The following is a 17815-nucleotide window of genomic DNA, read 5'->3' on the forward strand; positions in this document are numbered from 1 at the left end:
ATTAGTCATATTGTAAAGAATTAGAACCAATAGGAGGAACCACAAGAAAGAACAAAACAAAACAAGAAAAAAAAAGCAAATAGTATGCTTCGATCTGCATTCAAACTCCATGGTTCCATTCACATACATTTGTTTAGCCATTCCCCAGCCAATGGGCATTTGCTTTGTTTGCATTTCTTTGCTATCACAAAAAAGTGCTGCTATAAATATTTTGGTATACATGGAAACTTTATTCTTATCAATGGCTTCCTTGGGGTATATCTGTTAACTTCATAGCACTTTGTGACAGTTATCCAACAAATGCCGAGCATCCACTGTATATACATTATGTCTAGGTGCTAGGCTTGTAAACATAGAATTTGGGTTTCTCGGCCACCTGGAATCTATGGGGAGAGGAGATGCCAAGTGTACCTAGAAAACCTAGAGTAATATCTCTCTTGTACTTTTATCACATTTTGGCTCGTACAGATTTGCCTAGAAGTTCTGATTCCCCCGATAGGCCGGTGTCTTGAAGATAGACACCTTGACTGGATTAACTCTCCTCTCTGCTGGCGTCTTCCCCTTTCCGCCCACTTTGAGGTGGTGTCTCCCAAGGATTCCCCTCCTTCTTTAGAGAGTTGGTTTAGTCCGCCGCGTCTGCGCCTGTGCTCGGAGTTCCGCCTGGGCCCTCCCTCCCGGAGTGTCTTGTCTCTAGGGTTCCGTCGGGCTTGGCGGTTACACCCGGCCCCGTGTCGTGACGACTCCCGGAGCTCCAGGGCCGCCGGAGCCCCCGCCGCTCTCAGCTTATCCCGGCGAGGGCGAGGGTCGCTTCGAGTGTAGGCTGGTGAGTAACAGCCTCCCGGCTTGTGCCATCCCCGAGGGCCGCTTGCTGCTTCCTCTCTGATGGGCTCCCTGTGCCCGGGCGCCGCAGCAGCCCAGTCCTCCTGCCCAGTCTCGGCCCTTCCCCGGCCCCTAGCCCCAGCCCCTCGTTTGTCTCCCACTTGGATGCCGGAGCCACGATCTTATTCCCCAGGACTCTTATGTCCTCCCCTTAACCTCAGCCTCTTTCTTCACCAGTATTTATTACCCTTCCCCCCCATCTCATCCCATTATTTCCTCCCATTCTCAATTCTCTTTCCCTGTTCTTTTGCATCTGGTACAGCGTAAGGAATATCCATTTTAAAGTCAGTAGAAGACCTGAGTTTGAATTCTGCCTCTGCCACAGTTTACGTGTGTGACTTTGGGTAAGTCACTTAACCTCCATAGCCCTTGGTTTCCTCAACTAGAGAGGGGTGGACCGTATATGATTTATGAGGTCTTTTCTAGCTCTCATCTATGATTCTTTGACCTTTCTTATCTCTAGGACCTCCTTTCCCATTTCTTCATTGTCCCCTCTAAATTGGTTTGTGCATAAGAAGTGATTTTTAGATCTCCTTACAGAAAGTGTTCTGACTTTTTAGGGTGTTATCACACCATATCTGTTTTCTCTTTGTTTTTTCTCTCCTCCAGAAATGGATCATACCTTAACTTCTAGTCCATCTCTTTCCTGTTGTACTCTGTCATTTATACTATTTATGTTTTCCCTTCCATTCTACCTGCACTCTTCTACCCCTGCCTTCTACACCTTCTCTTTTTTGTCATACCTATTATTTTCTTGCTTCTTAGGTTCACCATGTACATTAGATGCAGATCCTTCGAGCTTTTATGGTATCGATGACCTGTTTTATGAGTGACTAAAAATGAAATATAGAATTTTTTCCTGGAGTTTCATAGGCCTCTGGGTTGGACACCCAAGTATTGTAACTCTTGGGTTTTTTTTCCTATTAATAATTCCTTTGGCAGGATCTTAAATCCTCTACCTTCCCAGGTGAACCCAGCACCTCTGTGGGTGAGGTAGAGTGAACTCCTTAGAAAATGAGAGAGGTTTTGCCCCATTGCTTAGCACAGTGCTTGACATATAGTAGGTGCTGAATAAATGCTTCTTGACTGATTGTAGATTAATTTTTGCTTTCATAGAACCATAGGATTTAGAAGTGGAAGAGACTTTAGAGATTAATTTTCTTTCTTCCTTCCGACCTTCCTTCCTTCCTTCCTGATTTAGAACAGTCAAGGTACTTGGCCAAACCACTCAGGTAAGTGAGCAGAGCTTGTGTCCAAACACAGGTCCTTTCTGATACTGGCCTAGGCCAGATAAGTTGAAAGCTAGTAGAAATTACTTTCAGCTGCCCTCAAAGGAATTGACCAAGAAGGGGGTAGCGAGTTGTGGTTGCAAATGGAAGTTTCGGTGGAAATCCAGCCCTAAACTCTCGAAGCTTAAATGGGTGTATGGGGTGTATAAGGTACCTTAAGAGGAGGGTGTGTGTGTGTAACCTTCCTTGCCTTGGAACTTGTGTACAGGCTATGCACTGAACCATTTGAGAAAATGCTCATCCCTGTCTTATAGCTGAATGCTATCATAGCTATGTAGGTAGGGTGGAAAAGGAACTTATTTTGTGCCTGCTATCAATTTGAAAACAGCAGTTTCTATAACTATGGAACTTCCAAGTAGGATTGCTGACACGGAATCCCCCTTTCGCATCCCACCTCCCCGAAGCACTTATTCCTTTTGGTACTATTACTAGCCTCTGGAGGGTGGAGTTTTAATCCCTCTCTGGAACTATATTTGGAGGCTTCCTACTGCCTTATGCTACCTATTCTGCCTTGTTTAACCAAACCTTCTTAGAAAAGAAATACTTCAATTGTCTGTAACTATCTAATGCTCAAACTATAGGCCTTTTGCCTCCAGGAATCAACCAGGACCTGTAATGCTGAATCTTACTTGGAACATAGTTCACTTTCAGTGGGGTTAGGGGTATCTGCAAAGCTGTTTCCAATATTGAAATGTGGGGAAGTGCTTTGCTTCATTCACTCTCTGAGAAAACCATGCCCTAGGGCTTTGTAAATCTGAATCCTTTTGATTCTTGGAAAAATCTCTCCCTTATCTCTGTCTATTCTCTTGTCATCTACACTCTTCCCTTTTTCCTTTTTCTCCCTTTCCATTTTGCCCTTTGAAGATTTCTTTCTATTGATAGCAAACTTCCTTTCATAAGACCTCTTCTCATATCCTTCTTATCTCTTACACTCATGGAAACTCCTGGGCCATACAGATACCTTCGTGCATTTAAGAAATGTTTAACAAATAAATTTGATTTCAAAAAAATTTAATAAAATAGAAATACTATACAACATAGATAATGTTAATTTGTGGTTTCCAAGTCAGTATGCAAACTGCAGGGGAAGATGTTGAATTGGCCCCCTTCCCTGCCTCCTACTGGATCAGGAGGAAGAATAAATATACAGATAGTTTTTCCTTTTCGCAAGTTCAACTCTACATAAAGATTATGAAAGAAATCTGTATCCCATAAAAATGATCTGTTTTAACTTTGTTACTGTGTGTTCTCCTGCAAAAAATCCCCAAAGAAAAGAACCCTAAAAAAACTCCTCCAAGTGAAAACAGAATGGAAGATCAAGGGCTCGGCTTGAGACCTCGGGGCTCTGATAAAGGAGACCTTTTCCTGGAATCTCACAGCACCGTTGTCTGTGCCCCATGTGCATGTGTCTGGTCCCAAGACATCTGGTGCACACTGCTGCATGTTCTCTCCCACCCCCACCCTGGTGCTGGTCAGTCCCCCATGTGGCTGACCCTGTTCTAAGTGTTGTTCTTCCTGTTCTTCTCTATCCCTGAACTGCACATGTGCTTGAACTACATGCCAGCCTCCTTCCTGCCTCACTTCCTTCCCCATGTCTGCTGGTAAATTCGAATTACATAAAAATCACTTTATGTAGAGGTCTGCAGAACTGTCTACTTACTTAAAGCTGGAACTGTCTGTACTTCTTACTTTTTGGTGCCTCTTCCAGAGCCTCATTCTGCCTCTTAGGAACCTATCCATTTTAGGTTCATGAATTTCTGTCACATCAGCTTAGCCCAGTCCCTGCAATATAGTAGGTGCCTAATAAATGTTTATTGACTGAATGACTCTATCTAGATCTTTGGGTATAGTCATCTAGTCTTCATGTCATTTTCCTTTTCTTAGAGTTCAGTACTTGGTTGACACTCTTTCTCAGTCCTCGTACCCATTTGAAATGTACCCTCAAAAACCCTTGGGCATTCTTCTCTATGCTATCTCTTGATGATCTTATAAATGCCCATGGGCTAAATTATAATCTCTACAAAGATGGTTCCCAGATCTCTATTAGCTATGGTTTCTCTCTTAGTTCCAGTCTCAAGACACAAATCACTGATTTGGCATTTTGAATTGGATGTATTACATGCATCTCAAAGTCAACATGTTCAAAACACAGTTATCTTTCTTTCTTTTTCGGCTGGACAGTGGGGTAAAGTGACTTGCCCCGGGTCACACAGCTAGTAAGTGTCAAAGTTACCTTTGTAAATACCTACATGTATACATGTTTCCCCATTAGGGTGTAAGTTTCTGAAGGTCAAAGCGTATCATGCTTTTATCTTTTATGTCTCAGGCACTGTGCCCAATCTAGGAGGAGCTTAATAAATGCTTATTGATTGATAGGTCTCTCTGACTACATTTTCTCCTTTCTGCAGGCTATCCTCTACAGTTGCCAAAATGCTGTTCATAAAGCACAGAACATGTCCATCCTCTACTGGATGTGAGCTCCACTGGTTCACTCTTGTCTCTAGGATGTATTACAAATTCTTCTGTTTAACATAAAAACTCTGCAGTGTGGTTCCAACTTAACCTTTCTACACTTTTTGCGTATTTCTCCTTTTCCTACGCTGTGTGGTCCAGCCAAACTGGCTGACCCTTACACATAACATTTGATCTGTGAATTTTGAATAAGCTATGCCTCCTGCTTGTAATATGTTCACTCCTCATCTCAGATTCTGAGAATCTCCAGCTTCTTTCAAAGTTCAGCTTAAGTGCAGTTTCCTAAATTAGACCTTTCTTGAGACCTTCCAGCTTATAGGGCTTTTCCCTCAAAATTACTTTTTATTTACTTTGTATGTTGTATCTACTTATATATTCTGCTCATAGAATGGAAGCTCCTTGAGAGCAGAGACCTTTTCATCCTTGTATCTACAATGCTAAATATAATGCCCAGAACATTATAGGCACTTAAATGCTCATTGATTGATGGAGCTATCCACTGGCACTTTCTTTGATGCCCACGAAGATAAGATACCTGAATCTTTCCCGTTCTTAAAAATAATTTAATTTGACTAACCCTCAAGTCATCATCCTATATTGCCACCATTTTACAGATAAACTAGAAAAGTACATCTACACAGGTTTATTTGACCTTTTTACCTCACACTTATTTCTTAACCCTTCGTAGTCTGATTTTTCACCCCACCACTCACTTCTCTAAAGTTGCTTTAAAAAAAAAATCAATAAATTTCCTACTGGCTCCTCACCTCTCCATTCCCCTGGGCTCTCCCCAATAATGAATTTAAAAAGAGTTAGGGGGGCACCTAGGTGGCACAGTGGCTAGAGCTCTGGTCTTGGAGTCAGAAGGACTTGAGTTCAAATCCAGCCTCAGACATATAACGCTTACTAGCTGTGTGACCCTGGGCAAGTCACTTAACCCCTCACCAAAAAAAAAAAGTTAAGAAAAAATCATTTTGTAAAACTAACCCACATGACCAGAAAACTATGATATATACTATATTTCAGATCTATGGTCTCACTTCTGCAAAGGAGTCTGTTTTCATATCTCTTTGGGGCCAAGCTTGGTCCATATGATTTTGAAGCATTCAGTTTTTGATTCTTTTGTTGTTTTTTCCATTAGATGATGTAGTGTATTTATTGCTGGACTTGTAGTCAGGAAGACTTGAGTTTCAAGGATCACACAGTAAAGGCCTGAGTTCATATCCTACCTCTGGCTCTTACTAGTTGTGTGACCCCAGACGTGTCACTTAGCCTCTGAGCCTGAGTTTCCTTATCTGTAAAATGAAGATGACAATTGCACCTACTCCAGAGGATAATGAGAATCAGATGTTGAACACTTGGCAAAACTTAAGGTACTATTGAAATGTTGGCTGATGTTATTGTACTCAATTGTGTCTGTTTTCATGGTCTGCTTATTTTCTTTTGCGTGAATTCATATAAATCTTTCTGAGCTTCTCTGTCTTAATCACGTTCATTGTTTCTTATAGCACAGTAATATTGCACTATACTCATCTCCCTTAATTTTATCATCGCCCATAGTTACCTGGTTGATGGACAGCTACTTTGCTTCCAGTTCTTTGCCACCACAAAAAGTGCTGCTAAGTATTTTGGTGTATTTGGGGCCTTTCTAGGTGGTACAGTGCATAGAGTGCTGAGCCTGGAGTGATGAAGACCTGATTTCTAATCTAGCCTCAGACCACTTATTAGTTGTGTGACCCTGGCTGGGCAAATCACTTAACCACTGTTTGCCTCAGTATCCTCAAATGTAAAATGGGGAAAATAATAGTACATACCTTATAGAGTTACTGTGAGTATCAAATGAGATAATATTTATAAAAAATTCCTTAGCTCAGTGTCTGGCACCTACCTAGTAGGTGCTATATAAATGCTTATTTTCTTACTTTCCCCTCCCTTTTCTTTTTGTCTGATCTTGGGGTATATTCCTAGTAGTATGATTTCTGGGTTAAAGTTTATTTTATTTGCATAATTCCAGGTTGTTTTCCAGAATGGTAATACCAGTTCATACCTCCACCAACAGTGTATCTGTCTTTCTACTATCACTCCAGAGTTGACTATTTCTATTTTTTTCTGATTCTTGCCAAGCTGCTGGATGTGAGGTTAAACCTTATAGTTGTTTTTATTTGTGTTTGTCTTATGATGCCCATTAATTCTTAATTGCTAGATTTATTGACCTTTCTTCAGTCCTTATCCTTTTTGATCTCTTGGTATCTTTTGATGCTGTTTAACACTTGTTCTTTCTGGATACTTTGAATATTCTCTTTCCAGTTCATTTCCTGGTTTTCCTACTTGTTTGACTATGCCTTGTTATTTTCATTTACTGGCTTACTTATGCATAGATATGCCCCAAGTCTCTGTGTTGGTCCGTCTTCTCTCTTTCCACTTTTTCTTAGTGGTCTCATCTCCTATGGGTTTGGTTTACCATCTTTAAACTGTTCATTTCCAGACATATATATTCAGTCCTCATCTTTTTCATGAGCTCACCTCTAGTCTTTCATTATCATCTGTTGGACATGTCTACCAGTGTCCCATAAACATCTTAAACTCACAACTTAAAAATAGAACTTATTATCTTTCCCCTTACTCTATCTATTGGTCTTCCCAACTTAAACCTATTTTTATTGAGGGCACCACTGTTAACCCCAGAGTTATTTTTGACTTATTTGTTCCTCCCCTCTCCTATTTAGTTAATTACCAACCTACCTACCTTTGCAAATTTATCATACTTTACTTCCTTTCTTGTACTTCATGTTCCAGCCAAACTGGCTTTCTACTTCTTCCCCAAACTTGGCATTCCATCTTTATCTCAGTGCCTTTGGACAGTTTGTCCCCATGACCTAGCACAGTACCCTGCTTAGTAGGTATAAATGCTTTTCCACTTGAATTCTTCCCTTCACTTTTGCCTTTTAGATTTCTAGGCTTAACTCAGTTACCACTTCCTCAAAGCCTTTCTCATTCTTTCTCCACCCCTACCCCTTTCTAATACTGTCTCTCAAGTTGCTTCTCAATTTCATGTAAGCCTTTTAGGGGCAAGGACTGTTAATTTTTTTTTGTTCGTTATTGTATCCCCAGTACCTACCTAATACAGTGCCTTGCACTTGCTTAATAAGCATTAATTGAAATGAACTACCCCATGTTGCTTCCCCTTATCCCTTGCAAATTCCAAGGTGTTTGTATCCTGTTTGGTCTTTGCTTAAATACTTGAATAGTACTTAAATAATTATAGCTAATAATAACTAACATTTATATAGAGCCTACATTGTGCCAGGTGCTGTGCTAAACGTTTTACAAATATTTTATTTGAGTTTCACACAACAACCTTGGGAGGTAGGTGCTGTTGTTATCCCCATTTTTCAGATGAGGAAACTGAGGCAAAAGGTGACTAAGTGACTTGCCCACAGTCATACAGCTAATAAGTGTCTGAGACATTATCAGAAATTGGGTTTTCCTACTCCAGGCTCTGTGGTCTATCATCTGTGCCACCTAGATGCCCATGTATACCTCCTTTATGCTATTCTTTTCTGTTCTGGACTGTCCCATAGTTTGCACTATTATGTGTTTCTGTGTATTGTAACCTTCTCCCTTACATTGCAAGCCCTGTGAGTTCAGTGACCCTGTTTAATTGTCTTTATGTTTCTCCCAGTGCCAAATATATAGCTGGTGTTTAATCAGTGGTTGTTGACTCATCTGGACTAAAGGTACAGAAGCTGTAATTAGGAGTAAAATATTGATTGTTTTAGAGTTGTTTCATTTTAAAGAAAGAACTAGTAGCTGTAACTGATTTGCTTAGTGGAGTTTAATTTTCAGGCCCCTGTTCCTTCTTCAGCTATTACAGCAGCTTTGACAGGTCTAGTACCTAGAATATCAAGATTTTGAATTATCTTGTTAGTGATTTCTCTTTTGATGGATAAATGTAGAGAAAATGATAAATAATATCACAAATTGGGAGATTTTCAAGGATGTCATCAAAAATGGTACCTGTAAATAGTGACTCTGTCATCATGGGGTAACCTCTACTATCTACATTTATTCAGAGGCATTTTGTTCCTAACTTCTTCTTATTAAAAAGTGTCTGTTGGCCTCCAGATTTGATATCTTGTTTTCAAATTGTGGTAATTTTGTCTTTAACCCTAGCTCATGTAATGGTAAGTGAGTTGTCATTTTATCAAGCAGTTGGTATCTAATGTGAAAGGCTTCACTTAAAATAAATAATTGCATTTCTGACTTGCTTTCCTGATCTGGATTCTAAATAACCTCTGTGTTTTTCAGATTGGTGATGAAACTGTGGAAACTTTCATTTTATACTGATAGTTTAAGAGATTTATTGATACTGGGCTGGTCTCCCCTTAATACTACTTACATTGATCACTTATCCCCCTTTGTGCCTGCTGGTGGCTGTGGGTTAAGGAAAAAGGCTTTTTTTTTGGGGGGGGGGTTTAGGTTCTTTTAAAAATTTTTTAAATTTTTTTTTAACATGTTTTAAAAACTTTGGGTTACAGATTTTCTCCTTTCCTCCCTCCCTGCCCATCTTCATTGAAAAGGCAAGCAACTTGATACAGGTTGTACATGTGTAGTGATGCAAAACACTTATATAGTAGTCATGTTGTAAAAAACTAACTGTATTTCCCTTCATCCTGTCCTACCCCCCCATTTATTCTGTTCTCTTTTTTGATCCTGTCCCTCCTCAGAAGTGTTTGTTTTTGATTATCACCTCCCCCAACCTGCTCTCCCCTATGTCAACCCCCTGCTCTCTTGTCCCCTTCCCCCCTTATTTTCCTGTAGGGTAAGATAGATTTCCGTACCCCCTTGTGTATGTTATTCCCTCAAGCCAAATCCTATGAGGATAGGATTCACTCATTCCTTCTCACCTTCCACCATTTCCCCTCCATTGTAAAAGCCTTTTCTTGTCTGTTTCATGTGAGATAATTTACCCCATTCTACTTCTCTCTTTCTCTTTCTCCCAGTATAATCCTCTCTCACCCCTTAATTTTATTTTCCAGATATCACCCAGAAGGTTTTTTTTTTTAATTTACATGTCCTTAATGCCTGTTTTCAGTCAGTGGTAAATATTTACTGGACATCAGAATTGTTACTCTTTGGTTAACCCAAAGACCTTACCAAACAATCAGCTTGTATTTATGTTATAATATATTGCCCTGTAGTACAAAAAGTATTATAAAGCAGGAATTTTATTCACATGATAAAAAAGCCAAATTAACATTCAGTAAAAAAATGGGGGAGTTGGACTAGGTAGAGGTGTCAAAGACTTGGTGGTGTCCACAAACACTCCCGAGTGGGCCTGGACTAGATTAAAATGTAATTAGGAAATAGTTAACAAAATAAATAAAAAGATAATAAAACAGAGAATATTAATATGTGGTTTTCTAAGTTAATACGCATCTCACAGTGATCCTCCTCTATGCTTTAGTGTCCCCAGTTTCTCTTTCATTTTGATGTCCCTGGACTAGATGACATCTAAGACTAGATGACATCTTTCACTACAAATAAGTGTTCTATAGCTTTGTTGATCTAGTTGAACCTGGAAGTTTTTAGGTGCACCTAAAATCAAGTAAACTTGTAGGACCCTCAGCGCCAACTAGTCCATCCTCCTTCCTAAAGCACAAATAACTGATAAATCGTAATTGAGCTCATACTAGAATACTTCTAGTGAAAGGGAACTTAGTCTTCCCATGTACCCTATTCTATCTTTGGACAGTCCTGATTATTAGGAATTTAATTTATTCAGGTTAACTCTTTCCTAGATAGGTCAAGCAGATAAAATATGGCCTCTTTTCTACATGATAACCCTTTAAATACTTGAAGGTAGTGTTCATGTTCCTCTTTAAGTCTTTTCTAAACTAAACATCTCCATTTCCTTCTATTGTCCCTTATATGGCCTGGCCTCCAGCTTTCTCACTATCCTGGTTACTTTCCTCAGGCGTGTTCTAATTTGTCATTGTAGAACAAAAGTCATTACAGGCCTGACCATCCTCATCACCTGCAGCCTTCCTTTTGTGTAGTCAGACACTGACAGAGGAAAGGGAGGGAGCTTAGAATGAGTTGATAGAACCAGAGGGAGCAATCTTTCCCTTGTATGCTATGACATACCCGTTTCCAAACCAATTTCTGTCTTGGGGAAAAAAGTCACCATTTCTGGTCCCTCATGGATCCCAAAGTATTTGATTCTGTCATCTTTGTGTTGTTGGCTATAGTTTCATCCAGTCTGAGGAGAAGAGCTGCCTCTTCTTTGTTTCTCTTTTCCACAACATAGTTTAGCTGAAAAAACTTTTTGTTGTTTTTCTACTTCACTTTTTCAGTAGTTTCTATATTTTTAAAGGGTAGAGGAATTGGACTTCTGATTTCATTGGTATAAGAAACACCTCAATGAGGAAACTACCTCTAACAGTACACCTTCTGTGTACAATCGATTGTCTTAGAGATTTACCTAGAATATCCAGAGATTAAATGACTTGCCCACCAGGGTCACACAGCAAAAGCTAAAACATCAAGGTATCAGATTGTGTTTTCTTATCTCAGTTGTTCACTCAGGTGACTAGAATTGTAAAGGGAAAAAAATACTGGATATGTGATCCTGGAGAGCAAATCATTTAATCTCTTGATGCTCTTTGATGCTCTGGGTTAATCTCTAAGACTATAGATTGTACAGAAGGTGTATTGAGGAGGGAAGTTGCTGGTATTTTACTCTAGAGATGGCACTGCCATCTCTTCCTTTTGGTGTGTCCCTTTTTTCTTTCCTCCCTTCTTCCCTCTTTTCTTCCTTCTCTCCTTTTCCTTCTTAAAATTCTTTCTGTAGCTGAAAATTTTGCCTTCCAGTCCGGATCTCCTATTCTGGGTTTGGAAGAAATGTAACTCCCAGGGTTCTATGTGACTTAGGCACTCTCATAAGAAAGCCAATACAAGCCTTGCTAGGACTGTTACATTTGCCTTAATATTTTTACTTTAAAAAAAGATTTTTGTTGATATTTTTTATTTTTACTTTATCTAAATTTCTCCATCTTCCTATGCTTTTCAGTCTTCATTTTTTTTTCCTACAGGACAGTAATAATCCATTTTCTCCATGTATTACAGCTTGTTTAGCCATTTCCAAGTAGATGGGCATCTAAGTGGTTTCCAGTTAATTGCCACTGCAAAAAATGCTGATATAAATATTTTGGTGTGTATATAGGGCCTTTTTTTTTTATCATTGATCTTCTTGGGGTCTTGGTCACAGAGTGTAGACATTTTAGTCATTTTTTTCAAATAATCCCAGATTGTGTTGCAGAATGCTTGTATCATTTTATACGTCTACCAGTAGTGTATTAGTTAATCTGTCTTTTCCTAACCCCTCCAACCATTCCTATCATGTTTATTATCTTTGACATTTTTCTGGGTGTAAAGTAAGAACCTCAGACTTGTTTTGATTTGAGTTTCTTTTATAATTTGTGATTTAGAGCATTCTTTCATATGTTTATTAGTGTTTTGCAATTCTTTTGAAACTTGATCATATCTTTGACAATTTTTTTTTTGGGATGGTTTTATGCCTTTGATCCATTTCCTGTCTCTACCATATAGACACTTCTTTCCCTCCTTACATCTTCAAATTATGGGGGAAAAAGCTTACTAGCTCTGAAGTCAGTGCCCATTGGGAAAAAGAGGATTCAAAATCATCTAGTATTATCCAATGTCTACTATGATGTAGGCATCAGAAATATAAAGATAAAAATTAAATAGGCTCTATATTCATGGAGCTTGCATTCCACTGGAAAAAACAACAGATATGAAGATAACTATAAAATAAATACAAAATAGTTTGGGTATGAGGAGGAGAAGACTGAAAACAGGAAGAATCGGGAAAGGACTCCCTGTAGAAGGTGTTGTTTGAGCTGAGCCTTGAAGGAAGCTAGGGATTTTAAGGGATAGAAGGGAAATCTCCCAGAGTGGGGTGAGAGGTGGTGGCAGGGGGTGAGTGTATGTAGAACAGCAAGCCAGGTTGGCTGGAATGTAGAGAGAGGATAAGGGGATTAGAGTGAGATAAGTCTAGAAAGATAGGTGTGAATCAGATCATAAAGGACTTTAAATGCCTCTTAGATCCAAGATTGGGCCATTGGAGTTTATTGAGTAAGACAATGATATGGTCAGGTATATGCTCTAGCAGCAATATAGAATATGGATTGGAGAAGGGAGAGACTGGAGCAGGAAGATTGAGTAGGATTGAAGTAGTTCAGGTGGGAGGTGATGAGGGCTTGAATTCATGTTTTGGCTTTGTAAGGGGAGAGAAAGGGTTGTATTTGCCAGATGCTAGGAAGATATACTTGATATTAATTGGCAAGTGATAACTGATTGGATATTGGAGAGAAGGAAAGTGAAGAGTCAAAGATGATTCCAAGGTTGTGTCCCTGGGAGAAGTTCCTGGGAACCTTTCCTTGAATGGGAAAGATAGAGGTATTTTTGACAGAAATAAGCAAGTTCAAAAGATAAGTGGCTTATAGGAGAAATCGTGAGTTTTGTTTTAGACATAAGTTTGAAATGCTTATGGGAAATCCAGATAGGAATATCTAGCAGTCAGTTACTGGAGCTCAGGAAAGAATTCTGGGCTAGTGTTGGAAAGAGCTCTAATGCTAGCACTTTCTTAGTTTAGGTTCAATGTTGGGATGAAATGAGGCATTTATAAGTCATTAAACAGTTAACAAAAAGAGATGTATTTTGCTCTAACACAGCAAGGATATGCAACAAGAATATAGTGGCACTTAGCTTCCCTGGACTTGACTTTCTTCATCTCCATGTAAAGACACTTCTTTTCATCAAGGCAGGACATGGTAAAAGATATAGTGACTTGCTGTGGCCTTCAGAAATCCACCAACAAAGAATATATACAGGCGGTTTTCAGATGAAGAAATTAAAGCTATCTATAGTCATGTGGAAAAATGTTCTAAATCACTATTGATTAGAGAAATGCAAATCAAAACAACTCTGAGGTACCACCTCACACTTATTAGATTGGCTAATATGACAAACAATGAAAATGATAATTTTTGGAGAAGATATGAGAAAATTGGAACACTAATGCATTGTTGGTGGAGTTGTGAAATGATCCAACCACTCTGGAGAACAATTTGGAACTATGCCCAAAGGGCTATAAAAATGTGCATACTCTTTGACCCAGCAATACCATTTCTAGGTCTGTATCCCAAAGAAATCATAAAAATGGGAAGAGGACCCAAATATACAGAAATATTTATAGTAGCTCTTTTTGTGGTGGCCAAGAATTGGAAATTGAGGGGATGCCTATCAATTGGGAAATGGCTGAACAAGTTGTAGTATATGAATGTAATGGAATACTATTGTTCCATAAGAAATGATGAACAGGCAGACTTCAGAAAAAACTGGGAAGACTTGCATGGACTGAGGCTGAGTGAAGTGAGCAGGCCCAGGAGAATGTTGTACACATTGTTGCCGCATTGTGCCATGACTAACTTTGATAGACTTATCTCCCCTTAGCAATGCACAGATCTAAGACAACTCCAAAAGACTCATGATAGAAAGTGCTGTCCACATCCAGAAAAAGAACTATGGAGTCTGAATGCAGATTGAAGCATACTATTTTCTCTTTCTTTTTTTGTTCTTTCTTGTGGTTCCTCCAATTGCTTCTAATTCTTCTTAACAACATGACTAATGTGAAAATATGTTTAATATGAATTTATGTGTACGGCCTATATCAGATTGCATGCTGTCTTGTGGGGGGAGGGGAGAGAGTAGGAGAAAATTTGGAACTCAAAATCTTATGAAAGTGAATGTTGAAAACTAAAAATAAACAAAAATGACATAAAAAAAAAGAAAAAGAAATCCACCAAGTCAGAGGGCCCCAGCTGTACATGAGTGGGACTTTTTATGCCCTTGGATGATCAGGAAGCTGTGTCATGGAAACAGGGACCAATGGGATTGCTTTGTCTCTTTTTACTGAAAATTAATTCTTGTTATAGGAGGGGAGAAAAGGGTAAGCTTAACCTATGTTGCAGGAAAATTGCTCAGTTTGGGAGTTATCTACATGGAGGTGATAGCTGAACTTGAAGGAGTTGACAAACTTGATTCTAGTACCTTCTTTTAGTTAAAAGTATTTACTGTTTATCCTGCATATAGCTTTCTTTGTTGTATTTGTTTGCCTGTTGCCTCTCCATTAGATTATGTGTTCCTTGAGGGCAGGGACTGTCTTTGGCCTCTTTTGTGTCTTTAGTACTTAGCACAGTGTCTGGCACATTGTAGGCACTTAATAAATGTTTGTATTTTGATTAATCGAAATCACTGAAGGTATAGTGAGAAAAAGAAGTGGGCTCAGGACAGATCTGTGGGGTGTACTCATGCATACGAAGGAAAACAACAAAGTATTAAATATCACCTATATGTCAGCATATGCTGGAGCTGGGGATGCAAAGACAAAGAAAGCCCTCGCCCTTAAAGAACTTATATTGTATTGACATTGAATAACATGTACACGAGAGTACATAAGTACAGAAGATATATACTACATACAGGAAAAATTAGAGATACACTAATGAGAGATGAGAAAAGACCTTATTCAGAAGGCAGTGCTTAAACTGAACTTTGAAGCAAACTGAGAGGAGAGATAACATCGTGACAGGAGTTAGAGTACTTGTGAAGAGCATGAAGAAGGTGAGTTTGGCTGGCTCTTAGAGTGGTAAAAGGAGAATAATGTACATATGACTGGAAATGTAGATTGGAGTCTGATTGTGAAGGGCATTAAGTACCAAAGGTGAATGTAAATGACTCTTTGGGCAGTAGGGAGCCATTGGAATTTATTGGGTAGGGGAGCAGCATAGTCAGACCTGTGCTTTAGGAAAATTAATTTTTAAATTAAATTTTATTTAATTAACAAATCTGTCTTCTTCACATCCCTTACTCTTTTGGAAGGAAAAACAAAAAAATCCTTGTAAAAATAGACATAGGGCAGAGCCAAGGTGGTGGAATAAAAGCAGTGACTTGCTTGAGTTCTCCCCTAAAGCCCTCCAAATACCTGTAAAAAATGGCTCTGAACAAATTCTAGAGCATCAGAACCCACAAAAACCCAGAGTGAAACAAATTTCCAGCCCAAGACAACCTGGATGGTTAGTGGGAAAGGTCTGTTGCACCAGGCTGGGAGAGGAGTGTGCAGTTCAGCATGGGCCACACAGGCAAAAACTTGGGACCTCAGTGAACCTAGAGCAGCCCTCAGAGGATTGAATCACGGGCAGCTGTGGTGGTTTCCTGACTTCTCAACCCACAAATGCTAAAGACAACTTAAAAGGTCAGTAAGAAAGGTCTGTTAGACCTGGGTGAGAGAGGAGCATCTTCTGGCCCCAGTCCTGGAGCAACCCTAGGGTGGTGGCTGCTTCCAGAGCTCTCAGCCCACAGATGGTGGGGGATCAAGTGGCTGATTAGAGTGGGGATTGCAGGGATCTCTTTGCTGGTGCTGAGGCAGGATTCTCTTGCTTTGCCCATGCTTGGATCTGGATCACAGACCTAGGTGCTGGTCCTGGGGTGAGGAGGAGTGCTGGCATTGTGGAACTTGTGGCAGCAGTGGAGAAGGGAATACTCCTCACAGTTCCAAGGCAGAAAAGAGTGCTTGTGGTCACTCATATACCAGAATGCAGGCCAGGAAAGGAGAAAACACCTCTCCTTTGATCTTACTACCTTGGAAGAACTGAAAATTTACAGATCCCTGGAAGTATCTCTGAAAACAGCTGCACAAAACCCCTGAAGCTTGGGACAGTACATTCTCCACACTGGAAGCAGACCCCCCTACCTTAACAAAGAGTTTAAAAAGTCAAGTAATTGGCTAGGAACTTGAGCAAACAGTGCAAAAAAATTCAGACCATAGAATCTTACTTTGGTGACAAGGAAGATCAAAACATATGACCAGAAGAAGACAACAAAGTCAAAGCTCCTACAGCTAAAGCCTCCAAGAAAAATATGAATTGGTCCCAAGCCATGGAAGAGCTCAAAAAGGATTTTGAGACACAAGTAAAAGAAGTAGGGGAAAAACGGGGAAGAGAAGTGAGTGATGCAAGAAAATCATGGGACTTCCGCTTCTGGGAGTCAAGATGGCGGAGTGAAAAGGTAGTCACTCTCACTCTCCCCTATCAACCTCTAAAAACCCAGAAAATATCACCCCAGAAAAAAAAAAACCTGGAACACCTGAACTAGAAGAAAGACAAGGAGCAGCAGTGCAGTAGCCTAGCAAATGGGTCTCCCAGTGCCTCAGCAAAAACAAGGGGCCCCAGGTGGATAAGTACCCTGTGGCATTCATCTGAAAGGAGGTGAAGAAAACAACCTAAAGGCTTCCTAAAGCCCCAACCTTGCTGATTCCAACCCAACACCAGGTGAGCTCTAGGAGCCCTGAAGCCCCCAATTGTGAAGAGATCGCTGCCAGAAACCAACAGCCTCCAATTCCCAGCATAAGAGGCCCCAGAACGCAAAGCCAGTGACCAAGACCTAGGCTCCCAACACAAGAAGCTTGGGTCAGTACCCTCTGTGCCCCAGCAGGAGAGCTCAATCTCTTTAAAGGCTAGGGAATAAAGAAACACCATGAGTAAAAAGAAACGTACCATAGATTCATATTATGAGAAGAGTGAAGATCAAGATAGAAATTCTGAAGAGGACAACATTGTCAACAGAACCACATCTGCAACAACAAAAGGGAATATGAACTGGTCTGAAGCCCAAAAAGCCTTCTTAGAAGAGCTCAAGAAGGATTTTAATAGTCAAATGAGAGAGGTAAAAGAGTCCTTCAAAAATACAATTGACCAGTTGGAAAAAAAATACACTGAAGAAAACAAGTCCCTAAAAAACCACAATTGGACAATTGAAGAAGGAAGGACAAAAACTAACAGAAGAGTACACTGAAGAAAACAAGTCCCTAAAAAACACAATTGGCCAGTTGAAGAAGGAAGTACAAAATCTAACAGAAGAGTATACTGAAGGAAACAAGTCCCTAAAAAACACAATTGGCCAGTTGAAGAAGGAAGTACAAAAACTAACAGAAGAAAACAATCTGTTAAAAACTAGAATTGGACAAATGGAAACTAATGTCTCTATGAGAGAGCAAGAATCAGTCAAACAGAAACAAAAAAATGAAAAAATAA

General features: G+C 39.7%; 1 protein-coding gene across 1 annotated transcript in view; it reads left to right on the top strand.

Moving 5' to 3' along the window:
- The first annotated feature begins 642 nt into the window (after nt 1-642).
- The window catches only part of UIMC1 (ubiquitin interaction motif containing 1), a 132914-nt gene continuing 115741 nt past the window's right edge, over nt 643-17815 (top strand). Inside the window, 2 exon segments of the mRNA XM_078150302.1 lie at nt 643-823; nt 1142-1223. The gene's annotated coding sequence lies outside the window, so the exon portion shown is untranslated.

This window comes from Phascolarctos cinereus, unplaced genomic scaffold (genome assembly GCF_003287225.1).
Source record: "Phascolarctos cinereus isolate Bilbo 61053 unplaced genomic scaffold, phaCin_HiC Scaffold_2;HRSCAF=192, whole genome shotgun sequence".
Classification (NCBI taxonomy): domain Eukaryota; kingdom Metazoa; phylum Chordata; class Mammalia; order Diprotodontia; family Phascolarctidae; genus Phascolarctos; species Phascolarctos cinereus.